Source organism: Vulpes lagopus, chromosome 7 (genome assembly GCF_018345385.1).
Source record: "Vulpes lagopus strain Blue_001 chromosome 7, ASM1834538v1, whole genome shotgun sequence".
Classification (NCBI taxonomy): domain Eukaryota; kingdom Metazoa; phylum Chordata; class Mammalia; order Carnivora; family Canidae; genus Vulpes; species Vulpes lagopus.
In genome coordinates this window covers 98,124,635-98,131,264 of record NC_054830.1, presented here as the reverse complement: position 1 = coordinate 98,131,264, position 6,630 = coordinate 98,124,635, and positions in this window count along the sequence as shown.

Here is a 6,630-nt window from a genome sequence, read left to right as displayed (position 1 = left end):
CCAAGACAAGGTTCAACTCTAAGAGAGGGCATTAATTACACAGAGTGAAGAGAAAGGAAGGAGATTATATGGGAATTTCAACTCAAGACACCTAAAGATTCACCAGTAATGGTAAGATTATCCAAGTCATTTACTTAATGCATCACTCTAGGTCATTGACCAAGAAGTAGCAGAGCCAGGATTTGAAAATGACCTGGGTCTCCCTGGCATGCCTGTGAATGTACTGCTCACAAGCTCTCAGGCCTGCCTGGTTGGGGCAAAAACTATTTGTCCTCACAAAGGGTGAGAAGTGAATCACAACCCAACAAAATGCTAACGTGAAAGCAGGGCCAGCACATTCAAATAAGACATGTTTGTCTGTCTGTAACTGAGTCCATTATTTAATGAGCTCACATGGAAAACATATCTAATGGGTAGCCCTCCCTGGTATACCAGGTCTGCTAGCTCCCATAATCATTTGGGATCCATCTGGGGGGAATGGTACTGGGCTGGGTCTCTGCCAGTGATTCTCAACTGGTTGCACAGTAGATTCACCTGAGGAGCTTTTAAAACTGGCCAGGCCCATTCCCCCATGAAATTCTGATATGTGGAGAATCATGGGCATTGAAGTAGCATGATGACCTGTGAAAACTGGGGTCACCAGGGGACTTGGGAACCCCCCAGAGATGGAGTCACCAGCCTCAGCAGAGAGCAGCTAATTCTGCCCATTACCAAAGAAGCTTGGTTCACTGAGCCTCTTGTCCCCTCCCCAGAATGAAACCCTTGTGGGCTCGGGTGACCACAGATGATACATGTCACTTGGCATGGACTCCAGCCAGGATGGCAGCATCGCTGCTCCTTGTTTCTTCCTCATCATTCTTTGGCTTCTCTATTTCCCCAGGGGCAGCCTTAGGACACAACCCTCATGGGCACAAGAAGGCAGCTGTGGCTCCCAGCATTGCAGGCCTCCTTAACATGCACCCCTCTCTGGGACTTGTCTTAGGTCTAGATAGCAGCCCCAATAACAGGGATCACATTGATGATACATAAAGTATCTTTCATGTAGCACCAAGGTAGACACTTTACCTCATTTCTAAAATAGATACTATCTTCACTCTGTAGATGGGGATATTAAAGCTCAAAAGGCTTATGCAACTTGACTCAACACAGGTGGCTGAGATCCAAACCTATCAGGTTCTGTCTTTCTAGAGCATACTGTGGGTCTCTAGGTCTTGCCCCCTACAGAGTCCTCCTTCCTCTGCCCCTTACTCGTGAAATTAAATGAAGTCTAACCCATGAGAAAACAGCTCTACGGAAGTAGAGAGGAATGGCAGAGAGAACAGGGACTAGTCAACCATTCCCACTCTAGTGCGGGTAAGTTTGGTAACCCCCACACTACTGCCAGTGGCAAGGAGGAAGGAACAGGAGTGGGGCAGAGGGATCAGCTGGGACACCGTGAGGGCCAGAAGCTGCAAGGCACATGCCTTCGGAGCAGGAAGGAGAGCGGGAAGAGGGGCAGGGGTGTCCCAAGAGGTCAGATAAGGCTAAGCTAAGTTAACATGTTTAAACTTTACTTTGTTTTTTCCCCCTTAGGACCTGCTCCTTCTTTTGCTCCTGCCAAGCAAAACTCATTTAAGTCTTATCAGATTTAACCAAATCATGGGCAAGTCAGTAAGTAAAAGGCAGTGAAGGGATTTCTGCTTTCAAATGAACGACATCAGAAACCTGGTCAGAATGTCCACGAGGAGGAGCGGGCAGGGAGGAGGAGGGGAGTGTGTCTGGGGGCCAGAGGTGTTTTAGGTAAAGAAAAAAAAAAAGAAAGAAAAAGATACAGAAGTTAAATTTTGCTCTGTGTTGGCCTATGTTACGTTCTTGGTGACCGTGGCTGGAGAAAAGGCCTTGGTCCCATGACCGAGGGGAGGGCCAGCTCCTGTGGTTCAGGTTAAGCCATAAAGCGAAAAGTCTAACTTTGGGTTTGAGGATGTTCCTTCCTGAGATGGGGCCGGGTCCTGTCCTCTTCTCCAGGCGAGGGAGGCTGGCCCCGAGCTGACAGAGGGCCTCCCTGGAGACCAGAGCTGCACACGGATTCTCAGGCTCCTCCTTGGGCCTAATCAGAAGCCAACTGCAGGAAGCCGGCGGTCAGCCGGACTTTCCCACAATACCCGGTTAGCACAACGTCAGGTCAGAGGGGTTCTCTGGGAGCCAGTACAAACACAGCCAGGCACATTTTCCCGGGAGACCTGACATCCGGATCCCTTTCTCAGCCTGCCTGCGGCCCACACGTCCACGCTTGTGAGCCAGACCCTGGGGCTGGTTTTCAAGTCTTTTTTCAAGGTAATGACAAGCCTGTCTCAACAGGGACTTAGAATGAGGGAGATCTTGGGAATCAGGGCAGGGGACTCGCCTCCTTCATACACCCACCTGTCCCCTGCTCCTATAGCGGGAGGTGAACAATGCCCAAGGAAGGCCCACGGGAGGAAAAGAGGCTACAGTTGCTGCTAATGAGATGAGAGTCTGAGAGTTTTAAGAAATCAAAGTTCACTTCTCACAGGCTTGGAAATTCATCGTGACCAGCTCGGAGGGGCACTGAGTATGGCCTCGGCCCATGGGGCTGTCCATAAATTCAGGTGTAGAAAGACGGATAGAAGCAAAATAATCAAAACTGGTAACAACTGGCACCCTCTCTGGGCTACTATGTACCTACCATGCATCCTGATGGGTGATGTTCAATCGTGATCTCGTTTAACCCCCCACGACCACCATTTAAGGGTGGTCTCATTGCTCCCATTTTACAGATGGGCATAGTGAGGCTTCGAGAGTTTCAGTCTGGCTCTCTGCCAGGCGCTGGTCGTGCCTCACCTCTTTGATTTCAATGAGCTGGCGTTGTTTTCGGAGGCTAGTCAGCCAGGAAATGCTGAAAGGGCATGAGGAGCCCTGTGCCGAGGAAGGAGGAAGACCTGTGGAAGGAGGAAGCCAGTTTTGCTTCCTCTTCTGTTTTCCGTGCAAATCATGGTACTGGCGCACGGTTGTTGCCAATAGTTTTTTAAGAAAATGGAAGTGGTCGTCTTGGCTTCAGCTTCAAGGTGAATTATCTTCCATGACTCGGAAACCAAGGAGCCTGGAAAACTCATGTCCAAGGATGGAATGCTTATGTAATGTCGTTAATTAAACATAATTAATTCTAAGAGATTAATAAATGTTTCATAAGTGGATGAATGAATAAAGGAATTTCTCTCTCAAAAGTGCTTCAGAGTGAGGCTGGGCTATATCTTTATGTTCCTTCCTGCCAGATTCCCGAATGTATTGCCCTGTCTCCATGCCTCTGCTTAGGAGCTCTTGGCTTGGAAGAATCAGGCCTGAAGACAAAGCTCAGCCACGCGAGATCAGCCACTGAGGACTTCTTGTTCAAGTCACAGTAATGATTTTTTTTTTTAAATTCCATGATATATTTTACTCTCTCATCTCTATTTCCTCCAGTAACAAAAAAATTTAAACTAATGCAAGAAAGTTTCTGTAACTCTTTTTCCTCTCTGACAGGAAAGACAGTTCTCCAGACATACTTTCTTTAAAAATAAAGGGCAGGTAGATTTCCACATTCAAGACTTAAAGAGTTTTCAACTCTGTGGAAGACGCTGGGGATGGATGCATGTTCCATAATCTCGGAGCTTTAGAACTGACATCTGTCCAAGCTCACAGACCAGCCTTTTGTCAGCTTGCGGGGCATCTGCTGTCCGGGGCGGCCATGATGGACCGAGTGGGCAGAGGGAGGCCATGTTTGATCCTCACCCCCACCTGGTTATGCCTCACCGCTGACTTCCATACCTGCCCTCAGCAATATGCGTTGGCATACTGCTTTGGCATGTGCAGGGCCAAGCACCCCCATCAATGGAGTCCATTGTTCCACAGCACGGCACCTGCGGAGCAAGCCTAAACAATGAGGCCACACCAAGAACCCCTCCTTTCTCCTCAGGGCACCCACTGTGAAAGAAAACTTGTTGAGGCCTGGAAGCCCACTTGCATCATAATTAGACTGCTTGGCCGAGAGTTAACCACCAACGTCTCCAGGTGAATACACGAGGATACTGTCGAGTCTCAGGTAGCTGTGGGCCAGGGCCGGGGCAGCGTGAGCGGCAGAGGCGCACTCCTGGTCTGTGGATGAACGTGAGGTGTAGAGGATGAAAAGCACTGCCGGCTGCTGGGATTCTGGGTGCCTTGCTTTTCACAGGGGCACAAGCACCCCGAGGCCATCCTCAGATCTCTCACATCACTGTGAGTGAGACCCGATAACCTACCTGGACCAGGGTTTAGCCAGAGCCACAAAATACCGAATCCCACGCTTGCAGAAGGGCCTTCCCCGAGGAGGCGTGAGTACTCTTACTTAGAACGATAAAAACGATTCCATTTAAAACTGGTTTACGCTTCTTAACACCTTTTATTTACCTGTTGGGTTATTCAAATTTAAAAGATATAACAAAAAGATAATTAATGATCATGATGTTTGTCGTTGGGCCTACCTGGGGTTTAAGCTTGGGTCCCCCACATCAAAGCTGCGTGAATCAGGAGTAAATTGCTCAATCTCTGAATCTCTCTTTTTTCATCTGCAAAACGGGGATAATTATAGCCAGACTATTATTGAGAATTAAATTAAATGACGTACCTAAAACATTCAGCACGAACCCTGGCCCTCACCCAATAATGTGTTCTTGATTGAAGGTGGCTGCCGTTCCATGGGTTTTATTGATAAGCCTAATGGTAAATTAATAAAGAATTTGATGGGAGAATAACTGGCGCCATATTGAGTGTTGAACGTCCACCTTCCTCAAAACTTTATGAGGTTTATAATTTGGAAATTGAAACGGACGGTCAAACTACTAGACCTCTCACAAATCCTACGAAACAGAGAAGGTCAATGGTTGCTTCAACCTCGAGTTCAGCTCTGGGGTTCAGAGGATTCCAAAGTCTTCAAGTTCTGTACTATTCAAAAAAGATAACCCAGTGATTTAAGAGATATGAGAAGCAGCTCAGGGCCGATGGTCAGATGCTGTTTAAACCCTACTATTTCCCACCATTTGTTGGAACGAGGCACATCATCCCTCGGCGCCTGCATTCTCTCACAGGTAAAACAAGAGAGTTATTAGTACTTCCCTCTTGTGAATCTTCTGAGGACTAAGCAAAGAGAACAGAAGTGTAATAGTTAGTCCAGGGCCTGACTTAGTCATCATTCAACAAATGTCAACGCTGTCCGCTCTTGTATTACCGCCACCAAAGGGGTCTCCCTCTTAATTGAGACCTTTCCTGCATTCATATCCCGTTTGGTAGCCCTGTCACTGTGATGGGAAAAATCGTGGTACTGATGGCTTGGTGGGGATTGTTGACACGTGCCAACAACTTGACATTTCTCCACACAAACCTCCAGACTGGATGCAGAACATGCCCTGAGACTTCTCGCCGGAGGGGCAGCCTGCAGGAACGGTGCTCCAGAAACAGAAAACAAGGAGCTGGAAGTGCCGAGTCCGGGCAGCCCAGGCGGATTTCATCAGCACCAGGTGATGGGCTCAGACTTTAACACGTCCTCCCAGCGAGGACGTGAGCTAGAGCACAGCCCAGGTTTGATTCCAGGCTACCCAGGCGAGAGGTCAACGAGGAGGTCCATACGATCTCCTCCAACCCCAGGGGTTTGTGTTCTTGAGGAGGTGAGACCATTCCACCACCTAGATTGGGCGGCGGACCTTTTATCGCCAGCCTTAAAAATAATCTGGGCCTTTTCTGCGTAAGGACTGCATTTATATGCAAAGCTTCATAAGGATGTAAAAAGCCAAGTGTAGTTAATATAGTTTATATAGTTTAACTGATCAATTAAAAAATAAGAGTAGAGAAAATCAGAACTTCTCTGAAACACTGAAGATCCATTTATGTTTTATGTTGTGTTTTTTGTTTTGTTTTGTTTTTTTCCAGAAAAAGTCATGGACGTTTAGGAGTCATTTCTTTCATCACTGTTGTACTTCACCTACTCTAATTATAAACACTGTGTTTTTGTGTATTTTTTAAAGATTTTATTTATTTATTCATGAGAGCCACAGAGAGAGAAAGGCAGAGACACAGGCAGAGGTAGAAGCAGGCTCCATGCAGGGAGCCCGAAGTGGGACTCGATCCTGGTCTCCAGGATCATGCCCTGGGCCCAAGGCAGACGCTCAACCACTGAGCCACCCAAGTGCCCCATAAAGACCAGTTATAATTCTTTGATTATCATGGAGCTGGATCTATAATGTAAACTGATAGGTTTATAATAAACCTGTTTTTGTGGTCTTGATCTTTTCTTATGGCCTATTAGCAATATTTACATTTTGTATTCTTTGGTTTTTCCTAATTCAATATGATTCTTGCTTTTCCCAGGCCATGCCTCATACATTAAAATGTTTAAGATCATTAAAAGTAGTTGATCGCCTTCTGGTTTGTACATGTACTTTCTCCCAAATGAAATAAGCAAAGAAGATGACTATTTCCTGTCGTTATCCTTACTGTGTTCAAAAATAAAATATAAAGCAGCATTAATTAGGCTTAACCCTTGACTTCTTAATATGTGTGTTTTTCTCAAAACTTTATCTGCGATGGAAAACTCTTTATATTTACAAGTAGGGCAGGGTATTTTTT